Raw genomic sequence first — 14127 nt, forward strand, 5'->3', positions numbered from 1 at the left:
ATTTTCGGGCTGGATAAGAGGGGGGGGGGGGGACAACGTTATATCATTTTCTAATAGACAGTGAATAGTATCAAGTGGCTTAGGACGTCAGTATTTGAATATATAATTTTTCGTCCAAAAAACATAATAGTTGTCTCCAGTGGTGGAGCTAGAGTTTTTGCCACCCCTCTCAATACACCCAAAATACTACAAAAAGTCAAAACGACGTATAGGTAAATAAATTAAAACACTATGTTTATTTTTGAAGTAAAACTTTAATTTCAACATTCTAAAATGTTATTTTCGTTGCTTTTTTGTTAGCAAAATCGTCGATGACATTGGCAAAGTCTGTTTCATAGTAATGTAAGTAATTCTTAATCAATTTTATTTAGAAAAACTCCGCTCACAACTAGAAACGCTTACTTGTGAGGAAAATTCGCAGTAGAATTACAATATTTGGAACTGAGTTCTCGAGACTGTATTTTAGAATTAACTGCAAAAGTTTAAAATTTTCAAAGTGCCGCCGAGGGTGGACCGCTCCCTCCTAACTACGCCTCTGGTTGTCTCTGACTTGAAAGTCAAAGACAAGACAACAGCCACTGTAGATTAACATTGGCAAATGCAGCACAGAGCATTTTCTGTTCGAATTGTGAATTTTTCAACAATAGTTTTGTTATAAATTTAGGTAAAGGAGTTCTGTTTTTGTATGATATGCCACAGGTCGTAATAGTTGCCATTTGGTTTTCTTCAAATTTTTGGGAGAATAGTTTTCTTCTCTCTCAAGGTGTATTCAGATGTTTATTATACCATTAGTAAGGGCATCCGTTTTTTCTTGAATCTCTGCGTTAACTATCTAAATTTCAGGAGAATTTTCTTGTATCAAAAATCGACTAACTAGAAAAATGCCTAGGAAATATTGAAAAGAAATATGCCTTGGCGATGTTTCTGGTTCTAATGCTAAATTGCTAGAAATTCGTTATACGTTTGGTTCTAGTTAGTCGATTACCGATTTTGTAGATCCTTGTCGTAGACAAATAGTATTTTTCCTAACGAAAACTCGTGAGTTTTAATCCAGACTCCAAAAAAATTCTTTTGGAGAAACGGGCAGAATTATTTAGGGAAGAGAAACTTTCACTATGGCATAAATAATTTCTCCAGTTTTATTATGCAATAGCATTATAATGATTTTATGTTTATGATTTTTCCCTCTTCCTTGGGAAACATTCCATTGAATAAAGAATCAAAAAAAAAAAAAGCGCAATTCTGTTTTTGTTTCTGCACAAGAGAAAAATACCTTTTCGTGCAAAATGTAATCCTCTGTTTATGATTCATCTGAACAATACAAGCCTTGAAGTATATTTCAATGTTGCAAAGTATAGATGGATTATCTTTAACACCTGGCAGCTCTACACAAACAATAAGAGGCAATGCTGCCAAATGGAAACATGCATCTTTTGGAAGGAATATTTAACAAGCATTTTTGTGAAATGTTTGCTTAAGTACTAGGTATTTCACTTAATTACCAGGTATTCCTTGATTTTATACTTCACATTCAAATTTTAAGTGAAATCTGCAAGCACTTAAAATTTAATTTTCTAGGCATTTCTGAAACAGTGACTTAAGATTTTTCCCTTCTTCCTTGTAATAAACTTCTGTTTGTTTTGACGCATTGGATGATCCTCCTTAGAATTACAAAAGGGAAACTAGAATCAAACACCTGAGTTATAAGGCCTATTGTACACTTTCAATAATTTAGGACTGTCCATTATGTGCTTTTTGGCTAGTTTGCCTTGTAAAAAAAAAGATTCCAGGGAGAAAACTCAGCTATTCATATGATGGCAGCAGGAATTTAAACTAATCTTTCAAACAACATGACTACTTGGTATACTATTCCTTTCACCCCTGACAGCTGTAAATCATATAAAATCAATTCCACATCCATTTTTTGCTCAGAATTCCACTACTCGTTAACATCTGAAATTACACAGAATTGCACTTTCTCATGCTGCTTCTTTATTGCTTGTTAGTATAAAATCTATGTTTTTTTCTTTTCAGTTTTATGATTTTTATTGTATAAACACCTTAGATGTATTTGAAAACATCACAACCATATTTTTCTGCTATAATTGTACCTCCAGAAAAATATGGAGAATAAATCAACTAAACTTGGTTTAGTTGGTTCACTATCTCCAAATCCACATCCAGTGGATCATGTGGCGCAGGATTGCCACCTGCAATGAGTTTTTTTTGACTCCATGGAGACATGTACTGATAATATTCACAAACTGTTTTTTCTTCAATTTCTGAATTAATCTTAAATTATCCCTTCTCCCGCCCTCCCCATCAGCCTCTAAGAATTGTTTGACAATTCTTAAATTGACGAATAAGCATACTTGAATTATGTTAATTGTTTCTTCTAATTCTATCAGTGTTCACAACCCCATTTTTTCTGAAATTCTCCTGAATCTGGTGATGCTCTCTCACTTACTCTCAGCACTTTTAGTTTTATAATCATTTAGTGCTTCTTTTTCCAGGTATACTATGAACATTCCAACAATTTAAATCTGTTTTTGTTAGGTAATTATCTACTTTTTTTTGTATCTTTTGACTACCAAAACCTTGCTAGGTGCACTAGACTATTTGCATAATTGCTACCTAATGACCTCTAAGGATAATGCTGTGATTCTTATTCACTTTCAATGTCAGTGTACTTAAATGGGTTACATTTTTTGCTTCATATATCTCTCAGCAAATGTAGCACTCTTCAACCTACATATGTGTCTGCATCAAATCCAATTTTCAGGTTGAAGCAAATTCCTCCATCCTCTCAAAAAATGTACTCATTCACAATTTATAATTCAAAATGAAATGCGATATTCTTATTGATATGTGATATTCTTGGAATATATCAACTATCTTTTGTGGCAAGTGGTCTGAAAAGAATAATTATAACTTAGTAAGTTCATTCTGAGTGAAAGTCAATTTTAATTTATATTTGTGATAAAGAAATCAAGAATAAATTTTCATTTATCTTCAACATCAATATCAGGAATTATTATAGTCAGTTCCTTATTAAAATGTATAAAATGACTGCAAATTAAGAGGATGAATAGAGGATTGATTTTATTTTAAACTGAGATTATTGATAACTTGTGTGCTGAAATACCATTTTATTGAGTTGTCAATGCAAAAGTTTCATTCAAGAACAAATCATACAAACAAGTCCTTAAAATTATAATATGTATTTGTACAATAGTAAGTTAACAAATTACATAATTTATCCTACTTACAGCAGATAATGAGAATAATATAAAATATAACTACAGAAACTATGAGAAACATAACTGAATGATTTTAAACGTATCATGTAAACTAATTCATAACCAGAAGTTCATTAATTTGAAAGGATTAAAAATCAATTTTGAATATTTAAAATTTACTGACAATATTCAAATCATTTAATGTATTTCATCATCACATTTTCACACCATTCTCCACAGATATGGAAGTCTTGCTTTTCTCTCTCTTTTGTAAAGATAGAATATTTTCTGTGACATCTTGATTACAGGATCCAATTTCCTATCAAACTGCTCATGTTATATCTAATAAATGCCTATTTTTGTTCAAAGGTGAAAACACAGTTTGGTAATCATAATAATTTAATTTTAACACTTAACTAGACACTTCTGATCCACATGAAAAATGTTAGTGAAATTAAAAATTAAAAAAAAAACCATTTCTCAAGAAAAATTTTATGTATAAATAGGCAATTTAATACAAGTCAATGCATAATATTTCACAGAACCCTTTTAAATAATTTAGAAAAGATTCTGGTAGTCACAAGTCATGAATACAGTAAACAACACATACTATAAAAATGTATACATAAATTGAAAATAAATAGGTGCTTATTTCTTAAAATCAAATATTAAAGAAGAGGAGGAGGAGGAGAGAAATAGTCAAGTTGATTCTATGATAGTAATATAAATATACAGATGAAATTCAAAAGATGCAGTTTTCAATACTTGACATATTTAGTAGAAATAAAATGAATATAAGATAAATGTTAAATATCCAGAAATATTATTAATTAGCAGGCAGGTTTTTTTTTTCCCAGAAAATAAAACCACACTGAAGTAATGTTATAATTATTTGGAGCTATCACTCTGCCTGTAAATTATACAAAAAAAAATTTCACAGTTTAACTGAAAGGAAACTTCAAAATTGCACACAAAAATACAGTTCTGCTAATATAAATAGTATCTCATTCATATAGTGTACTTATATAATCTATAAATGTAAACTGTCTAGGATACATAATTCAAAATCATATTCATTAAGTATTATCACAGATCTAAAGAGAGCCGAAGGGAATGAGGGTGGGAAAAATTTACAACATAAAAATATTATTCGGTTTCAATGAATATCACAGCGATACTACTTAGTCAAAGATATTTGGAATACTGAATATATGTAAATTATTTTCTCAAAGAAAGAAAATTGGTAATATCTATACAGAGAATAATCATTATTTAGTGACTAACAATCAGAACTACCAGTAAAATCTATGATATCGAATTACATAGACAAAGATTTTGTCAAAAATATAATGGTCATATTTACAACTGATACTGTACACTTTCTTTTAATATTTTTCTTTACATTATCACAAAAATGCTAGAAGATATGTGTCAAAGTTATGGGAAGATAACTGTTACCCCAGAAGGTTTAAAAATCTTGAACAAGGTTATGAGAAAATACACTTTCATTTATGTTGATATTTTTGGATGAATCTGTGATTTATCAGGATCAATAGCTTATCAGTGAAATAAAAACTTCAGAAGATATTCTACAATAGACCAAAAAAAAAAACCTATTTAGTGATTATTCTAGTGTTAATTTACCTTCCATACAAAAATATTACATCTAAACATGATTTACACTATATCATCTGTGAATATAAAGATGATCAAACTAAGTTCTTAATTTGCAAAAGAAGATGTAATGCTACTTGACAGGATCTAACTTAGCAAGAGCTGTTTTTTTTTTTTTTTAATTCATTTCATATTTATTATCATCACTATTTTATATACATATGCATGCTACTAGTGACTGAAAAGATCAAAATATTTACTCACTTACCACAAGGCTAAAAAACTGAAATCATGCCCAAGAGTTTTTTTTTTTTTTTTTCAAAAAAAATTTTCTTTGTAACTTGAAAATAGTTAAAGATACTTTTTCAGGATGGAATTCTGTGCAATGTTGGACTTAAAACATTTACACTATCTTTGTAGTGTAAATCCTTTGTAGCGTTTTGAGAAATTTTAATTCAAAATAGAAAAATCTGACACTTCTTTTTACAAATTCTATGTAATTATCTATTAGGGTATATACAAAATACACGCATGAAGTACACATAAATACTTATTTTTGTTCAGTAAGAAACATCAGTTATGTATATACAAACAACAAATTTGGGTTTGAAAACACCTAAGCTTAGTCTTGCATGTTTTGCAGAGGAACAAACCAGATCCTTGATTATTTCTGGCTATGAACCTACTTTCAGTAAACTATCTGGAATGCATGCATGCTCTTAGTGGTATGTACTCTGTACTCATTTAGCAATAAATACTGTGACTCAAGGGAAAGAAAGGAGGGGGGGTCCCTTGTGTGTGTGTGTGTGTGTGTGTGTGTGTGTGTGTGTGTGTGTGTGTGTGTGTGTGTGTGTGTGTGTGTGTGTGTGTGTGTGTGTGTGTGTGTGTGTGTGTATAAAAGCAGCCTTATGACATGTTCTAGCATAAGGCTGAACATAATAATGGTCAAATCATCTACACTGTTCACTAGCAAATCACTATCTCTTTAGATATGAACCTAGAATAGATTGCTATCTTGTGATAATTGTAATATAAGCATATTACATTCCTAAAAAATTTTATATTTTCTAATAAAAGCTTTAGCTCTGGTAGGAAGATAATTTTGATTTATTTTACCCATTAAAAAAAGTTTTTCTTAGCATTAAGTGCTAACAGAGTGCAAGCTAGTGATGAATGATGGAACCTGATCTTATAGACAGTTAAATTCATAATAAACAGAACTTTATTTTAGCAATTTTTTTGGGGTTAACAAAAATTTTTAACATATGATTTCAGCTACCAAAAAGAGATTGCAGCTACAATCACTAATTTGCTATCAAATGTAGAATTTCTCCCTGATTTATTTTTACTACTTACCCTTGGAAATGAATTAACTATCATTATTAAAATACATTACAAAAATTACACAAAATATATTTATTTAAACATTAACAAATTTATATATGATAAAGAACACTTACTGAGATGAATATGTCATTTTCCCCACCATAGTTAATCATTAACATATTTCTTGATCAACAGAAGCAAATAAAATACTTAAGCTATCATCCATGATAAAATGCCATAATTCTTTGTAGTGGTGAATGCACATAACATACATTCAGTTTTCAGAAACAAAATATACTACAGTCAACTTACAGGGAACAGGAATAGTTAATGAATTTTTAGCAGCCTATGGAAATATGGTTGAGACTTATTAGCTAATTATAGTAAATGAGTTTATTACAATGGGGTGTTCAGCAGAATGAGAGTCTACTGTATATTGACTGCCTCAGGACTTCTGCAGATGGATTACCAGCTTCCTGTCTTGACACACACTATGTGTGATGGTAGACGGCTCCCTATCCTCTCACCATCCAACTAATGCTGGGGTCCCACAAGGTTCAGTTCTCTCACCAATCCTCTTCCTTCTATATATCAATGACCTACTTCAGTTGACCTGTAACCCAATAGACAGTTTTGACACATTACATTCCTCCCTTTCATTTGACAAACCCTACTCTACGCAACTCACCTCAACCCACAGAACATCAACCACCACTGCCCTTAATTCTGACCTCCAAGCCATCTGCCAATGCGGCTCAGATAACCCTGTCAACTTCAACGCTAGTAAAACCAGTTCTGTCTTATTTCTCACAAAAAAGAACCATTTTCTCCCAGCATTGTTTTCGATAACACTCAAATTCTCAGACAAGATGAAATTTCTCTTCTCGGAATTACTTTGACATCAAGCCTCTCCTGGCATAAACACATCACAACCATTGCATCCTCAGCTTCAAAAAAACCAGATTTTATCTTTCATTCAAGATGCTAATTCACCTCTAAACAGCTGTTAACACTATACAAGTCACACATCCCCCCAGCTCTTGAATACTGCTCTCACATCTGGAGTGGGGGCTCCAAAAAGCTCCCTCAAAATGCTTGACTCAATACAGAGGAGAGCAATTAGACTAATAAATGACCCATCCCTCACCAACTCACCCCCCCCCCCACTTTCACATAGATGCTTGGTCTCTGCAAATCTGTATATTCTATAAATATTTCCATGGAAAATGCTCATATGAAACAGCATCAATAATTTCCCCAATCTGCAATCTGTATATTCTATAAATATTTCCATGGAAAATGCTCATCTGAAACAGCATCAATTAATTCCCTCACCCTGTACTAAGACCCATTGGAACATGTACAGCTGCCTCCCAACATCCTTTCACAGTACACCTCGAAACCCACAGAACAAGTTTCTTTTCCTCCTCATTCATCCCTGCTACCGCAGTACTGTGAAACAGTCTTCCCCCAGACATATTTCCAAGGAATACAACATACAGGCGTTCAAATCAAATGTAAACAAGTTTCTCCTTTTGACCCACCTTAATATACATAATATACAGTATTAACATACTATAGGTTGACCAACCAACCTCCTGCATATGGGCCCAACATAAAAAAAATAAATACATAAAAATATAAAAAAAAATATTGTTCATTATAAAGATTATTATTATTCAGGCCTCCATGGAGTCAAAAGACTCATCGTGACAGATCCTTTCTAAGAAACACAGGTCTATCAAGACTCATCGAGGGAGGTCCCTCCTAGGAAACACAAAGTCTATCATACCACTCCTTAAACACATTGACTGTTCTCACTCTCACCACTCTATTAGGCAATGCATTCTGTGGTTCAACCACCCTCCATGCAAAGAAACCACTCCTTGCCCTCTTTCTCACAGTTTTCTTTCGTAACTTCCAGGGATGGCCCATTGTCATTACTCCTTCCCGCTGTTCAACCAAGCGAAAGAACTCCCCAGTGCCAACCCTGTAACCACCTTTCAACATTTTAAAAGTCTCAATCATATCCCCTCTCCTTCTATCCACCAAACTCTGCAGTCCACACTCCCTCAGCCGATCCTCATAACTAACATTGTACAGTCCTGACACCATCTTTGTTATCTGCCTTTGTAGCCTTTCCACAGTTAATTTATCCTCTTCAAATCCTGGGGACCAGATCTAAGAACAATAGTCTAAGTGTGGTCAGTCTTATAGAATGGAATGATAACCCTTTTATCTCTGCAGGTTAGTGTCCTTCTCATTATTGCAGCAATCCTCTGTGTTACCTTCACTACCTTTGCAATATGTCCCCTAAATTTCAGGTTTCTATCAATCATCAACCCCAGATCTCTTGTCTCCCCTACTTCCTCCAGTTTAACTCCCAATAGAGCATACAGCGTTCCATTGATGTGTCCCAAACCTCAAGACCTTATATTTTGCTGCATTAAACTGACACCCCATTCATTTGCCTGTCTAACTTATTCAAATCCTCTTGAAGGGCTACCACATCTACACTATTATTATTATGTATATTATTATGTAGATATATGTATTGTATTCATAAATTATTAGTAGCATCAAAATTAGAAAACCTGACTTTGTCTCCAGCATCAGCCATTATGTAAACTTTTTTTTTTCAAGTATTCCTAGAGTTACATGGATCCACTCTGAGAAACTAAGATTAAATCATTATTGCAAAACCTTTCACTATTACTGGATGCTGTATAATGTTAAGCATTACAGGTTAGAAGACTGCTAGCAAGTACTTCATATTATATAAGCATATATAATTTTCCACATAAACAAGATTAACATCTTGTTTATGTGAACAATTTTTGAAAGAAAAATTTAAACATGAACAGCAATAGCAGAACTTCAAATCTAAGAATATATTTCCCAATTTTGAAAGGGATTACCAAACGATTGTATGCATTACAAGTGCTAGTGATGAACAGAAAAATGTCATGTCACACCCTACAGTTTTATTTTTGTATATTGTTTCCACCCATGAAAGGTTATTTGCAAACTATAGTACATTTTGTACAGTGAGGAGATGGGGGGGGGGGCATTTCTAGCTTGCCTCTGTGGTGCATCCTGGGTAATGCTAAATGAGCTAGAGTGATTGCAATCTCCTGTTATAGACACATGAAATCACAATCTTTAAAAAGTACCTGTGACATGGTTATAAATAATAAATTACACGATAACGACAATAATTAACTTTAATGAAATGAAAGTACAGATATTTCATACTGAAAATAACAGTACATCAGTGTAGAAACAAGCAACTTAAAGGAACCTGATTACAAAGTACAGAGCAGTCAGTAGTTTACGAATTAAAAACTGTTGCCACATGATAGAAATTAGTATTAATAAATAATATTATTAAAAATATTATTATGAAACAACTATCTTTGATGGTTACATAAAATAATATTTTTAATATTATTTATTAATACTAATTTTTAGCATGTGGCAACAGTTTTTAATTCGTAACCACCGACTGCTCTATGTACTTTTTAATCCAGTTCCTTTAATGCATTTTTGCATTTTTGGAAATTATGGAGACGACTACCGTGTTTGAATAAAAACTTTAGTTTAATATTACTAAAATTTTACAATTCGACGTTTCGACCTTTATGTCAAGGTCATCTTCTGGAGCGTACAAATATACACAGGAAACAAGCTATACTACAATCATACTGGTTCGTTAAAGACACTGACTAACCGCTACCACGATTGTTGGCCTGACCTCTGATGGAAAAAAAAAAAAATAATACATCAACGCTAGAGTCCTATTATTTGTGTTGTCTACTATATACATATATTATCATCATTCCATCCAGTTGGAGTGGAATGGTTTCTAATACTAGCGGATTGGCTAGGGTCCTGACTTATGTTGAATCTTTCATATTAGGTTGGCTGAATGTGTGCCATTCAGATCCTTGGAATTTTCATACCATCTTTATTGTTGATATTTGGGTGGTTTATCAGGATTCTTTAAATTTTCTTTCGTACCATGTTTTTGTGCGGTGTAAGGAGCAGGTGCTTTTCCAGTTGATCTGGTGTAAGGTGTTAAGTGCATGGTCTGAGAGGCCTGCTTCACCATAATGGTTATATTTAATGTGTTCTTTCTTGCGTATAGGGATTGTCCGTCCTGTTTCATCAATGTACGGTAAGTTACAGGTGCAGCGGATGCAATAGACTCCAGGATGTGCTAATGGGAGCACTGTTGATTTTTTCTGATAACCCTTTAATGTATGGGATGGCTATGGTTTTACTGTAATCTAGATTCGTTTTTGTTGTGGTTTTATAGAGTATTTTATTGACAGTATTTTTGTTATAGCCATTGTTTATGAATGTGTCACTAATGATTTTTAGTTCTTGTTTCAGGGCTTGCTGGTTAGAGCAAATAGTTGTGGCTCTGTTTTTAAGGGTGTTTATGACTCCATATTTTTGTGCTGGGTGGTGGTATGAATTCGCATGTATGTATTGGCCCGTGTGTGTCGGTTTTCGGTAGACCGTGAAGGATAGACTGCCTGAAGGAAGACGTGTAACTAGTGTGCCTAGGAACGGGAGCGAATTTTGGTTTTCGATTTCGATGGTAAATTGTATGCGTTCATGTTGTTTGTTTAGGTGGCTGAGGAATGTGTTTAGCGTTTGTCGCCCGTGCGGCCAGATCGCGAACACATCGTCAACGTATCTGAGCTAAATTGTCAGTCGAAGCGTGGCAGAATCAAGAGCCCTTTGCTCAAAGGTTTCCACGTAGAAGTTCGCGATTGGGGGGGGGGGGGATAATGGTGAGCCCATGGCTGTACCTTCCTTCCAGTTCCTTTAAGTTACTTGTTTCTACACACTGATGTACGGTTATTTTCGCTATGAAATATCTGTACTTGCATTTCATTAAAGTTAATTACTGTGGTTATCATGTAATTTATTACATGAAATCACAAGCTGTACAATCATCGAACGGTTCTTTTCAGGACCACAAGACAAGAAAGCTGGGTATTAATTTCTGGATTTGCCAACTCAACTTTGCTAAAAGTCAATATCTCTCAAAAACCCTTCGAGAAAATAATATAGCTGTCATTCAAGAGACACACACACAGATAATGAAGAACAATTGAAATCTAGAGGAAGCATTGCAGGCATGATATTCTAGGAGCTACATATCACCAAGCTCATGGCTATACAACTTACGTATGCAATAATATAGAGAACGCTCATTTAATATCAGCACATATTAATCAGAATATTATTATTATTTTTTATTATTATTTTGACACCTCCAGGGAGTCCACAGACTCATCGAGGGAGAGTGTGCCGACAGCATCGAACGATTGGCCCCCTTCCAACTACTAACCGCGCTCAAACTTACTTAACGGAGCCATTAGTAGCAGAGGCTCTACCAATCGACCAACCTTTGTAGCATAGAGAGAATGAAGATCTCACATATTTAACATCTATAAGTCTCCCCTGGTAGAATCAGTCTCAGATTAATATTTGATGCAAAGGACAAAGGAACCTTTAAGGCTGCAGCATGGAACAGGGAATACAACCCAGACACAGCCAACACTGACCAGTATTGATAGAAGTAGGAATACAAATACCAATGATATGGTCCATTCCACAACCAAGATGGAATTTTAGGAAAGCGAACTGGCAGGATTTTTCATAAGAACTGGATAAAGTAGTAAAACAGATACCACCTGTGTGCAAAATCTACAACAGATTCATTGGAGCATTCATATCAACAGCGAAGAAGTATATTCCAAGGGGTTTCCAAAAGGAATACATACCTGACTGGAATAAAGACTGAAAAGCTATACTAAGTGTATTTAGAATCTGGCGACTGTGACATAGCTGATAAATTACTCCAGAAACTTGATAACGAGTACAGAGAAAAATGGATAAAAACTACAGAGGACTTAGACTTTAAAAAATTAAGTAGAAAAGCATGGAGCCTATTAAGGAAGTTAAGTGGAAGTAACCCAGTTACCCGTAAAGATCTTTTGGCTCCAGATCAAATTGCCTGTCTCTCTCACACACACACACACAACGAGGTTAAAAGATTACTCAGAAACTTACGACACAGTGCAGCTGACAGTTCCCAATTTTCAAGAGAATTTACCACAGACAAAATAACTGTGGCCTTAAAGGAGATTAAAATCGGCAAAGCAGATCAAGATCAAGCAGAGAGCTATTGCCCAATTGCATTCCTCACTTGCTGTTATAAGCTCCTCTAAAGACTCCTCAACAGAACTGGGACAAAATATTTACAGTTATCCATAGTTGTATTTCACTAAATACAACTATGTTGAGTCGTAAGCAGGCCTTACGACTCAACATAGTTGTACGGACCAAGTACTAAGCCATGCTACCAATATCGAGGCAGGCTTTCAAAGATGTTTGAAAATTTCTGTTGTGTTTTCTGCTGAGTACGACATGATATGGAAAGAGGGATTGCTATACACACTGATACAAGTCATTCCATGCCCAATCCATCATATGACTTATTGGTGACATGCTTTCAAACAGGTACTTTCGTGTGGTACTGGGAAACAAAATGAGCAAACAGAGGAAGCTAAACAACAGTCTCCCGCAGGGCTCAGTATTAGTACCAATCTTATTCAACCTATATACATCTGATCTACCAAAAACAAGGTCAAGAACATTTCTTTATGCTGATGATATAGCCCCCACCATCCAACATAAGAACATTAATGTAACTGAAGATATTCTCACAAATGACCTTAGAATCATTATAAATGGAGACTAACAGCAAACTTCAATAAGACAGAGGTTAGCTCTTTCCACCTAAACTAAATTGCAAACAGGAAACTTCAGATCAACTTCAACACAACACTGTAACACCAAGATTTCACTAAATACCTGGGTGTTACCTTAGACAGAATCATTCAAAAGACATCTGGAGAATAAAGATCTTTATTCTCCAGAACTTTAAAAGATCAGAACCTGTAATAATATCAGTGGCATAGCTAGAGCTTTTGCCGCCCCTCTCAATACACACCAAAAATACTACAAAAAGTCAAAACGACATAGGGAAAGAAATTAAAACACCGTTTGTTTATTTTAGTTTTAAGTATAGTTGTTGAAAACTAATTATTAATTAAGTAATAAAATTACTAAGTTAACATAAATAGAATAATCGTCAAAAAATAAAATTGTCTCATGCGAAAAGTGCCGTCTGGGGCAGACTGCCCCCCCCCAGCTATGCCACTGAATAATATCATACAAAATCTGTGTGGTTCTACATGGGATTCTTTTGCTACTACACTGCGATGCTCCACAATGGGCCTGGTCCACTCTGCAGCAGAATATTGTTCATCAATATAGCAATCATATCAAGAAAATCGACACAAATAAATGCAGCAATGAGGACAATAACAGGCTGTGTCAAATCCACTCTTCTCTACTGGTTTTCAATACTTGAGTAACATTGCACCATCGAACTTGTGCAGACAAGATCTGCTCATAAAAGAGTATAGTAAAATAAATAGTAACCCTGTTACCAATACATGACGATATTCCACTAATATTGGCTTATAGTGATTTCAACATTGATTTTATGGTTAGAAACTTGGAAGGAAAAATTGTCAGACTTAAATGAATATATCCTTCCCAACCAAAATCCAAAACAGATTGAGCTTCCATGTCACCTATGGAAAAGCTCAAATAGGATACACAAGGTATGTATCTGTGCAGACAGCTTGCACAGGTAGGGAAGATCAGCATTCCAATGTGACTGTGGGGCCACAAACCAAACCATCTGGCACATTGTGGTGAACAACAGCATAAGAACCCAGGCAACCTGAGGGACTTTTTTGAGACAAATCCTTCAGCTCTTGAATGGCTACCTGAACTAGATTTCAAATTTTAGTGACTTTTTTTTTTAATCTGAATTTTATATCTTTACTAATTATTT

The 14127-nt window shown here is 34.2% G+C and overlaps 1 protein-coding gene across 2 annotated transcripts in view; it reads right to left on the reverse strand.

The window, feature by feature from the left end:
- Nucleotides 1-3129: 3129 nt before the first annotated feature.
- LOC150105815 (FGFR1 oncogene partner 2 homolog) overlaps nt 3130-14127 on the reverse strand; it is an 85523-nt gene continuing 74525 nt past the window's right edge. For both annotated transcript variants that reach the window (XR_016548456.1, XM_090394357.1), the window contains one exon: nt 3130-4828. The gene's annotated coding sequence lies outside the window, so the exon portion shown is untranslated. The remainder of the gene's footprint in view (nt 4829-14127) is intronic.

The sequence above is a fragment of the Typopeltis vanoorti genome, chromosome 6 (genome assembly GCF_054136105.1).
Source record: "Typopeltis vanoorti isolate ZY-2024b chromosome 6, IOZ_Tvanoo_1.0, whole genome shotgun sequence".
NCBI lineage: Eukaryota > Metazoa > Arthropoda > Arachnida > Uropygi > Thelyphonidae > Typopeltis > Typopeltis vanoorti.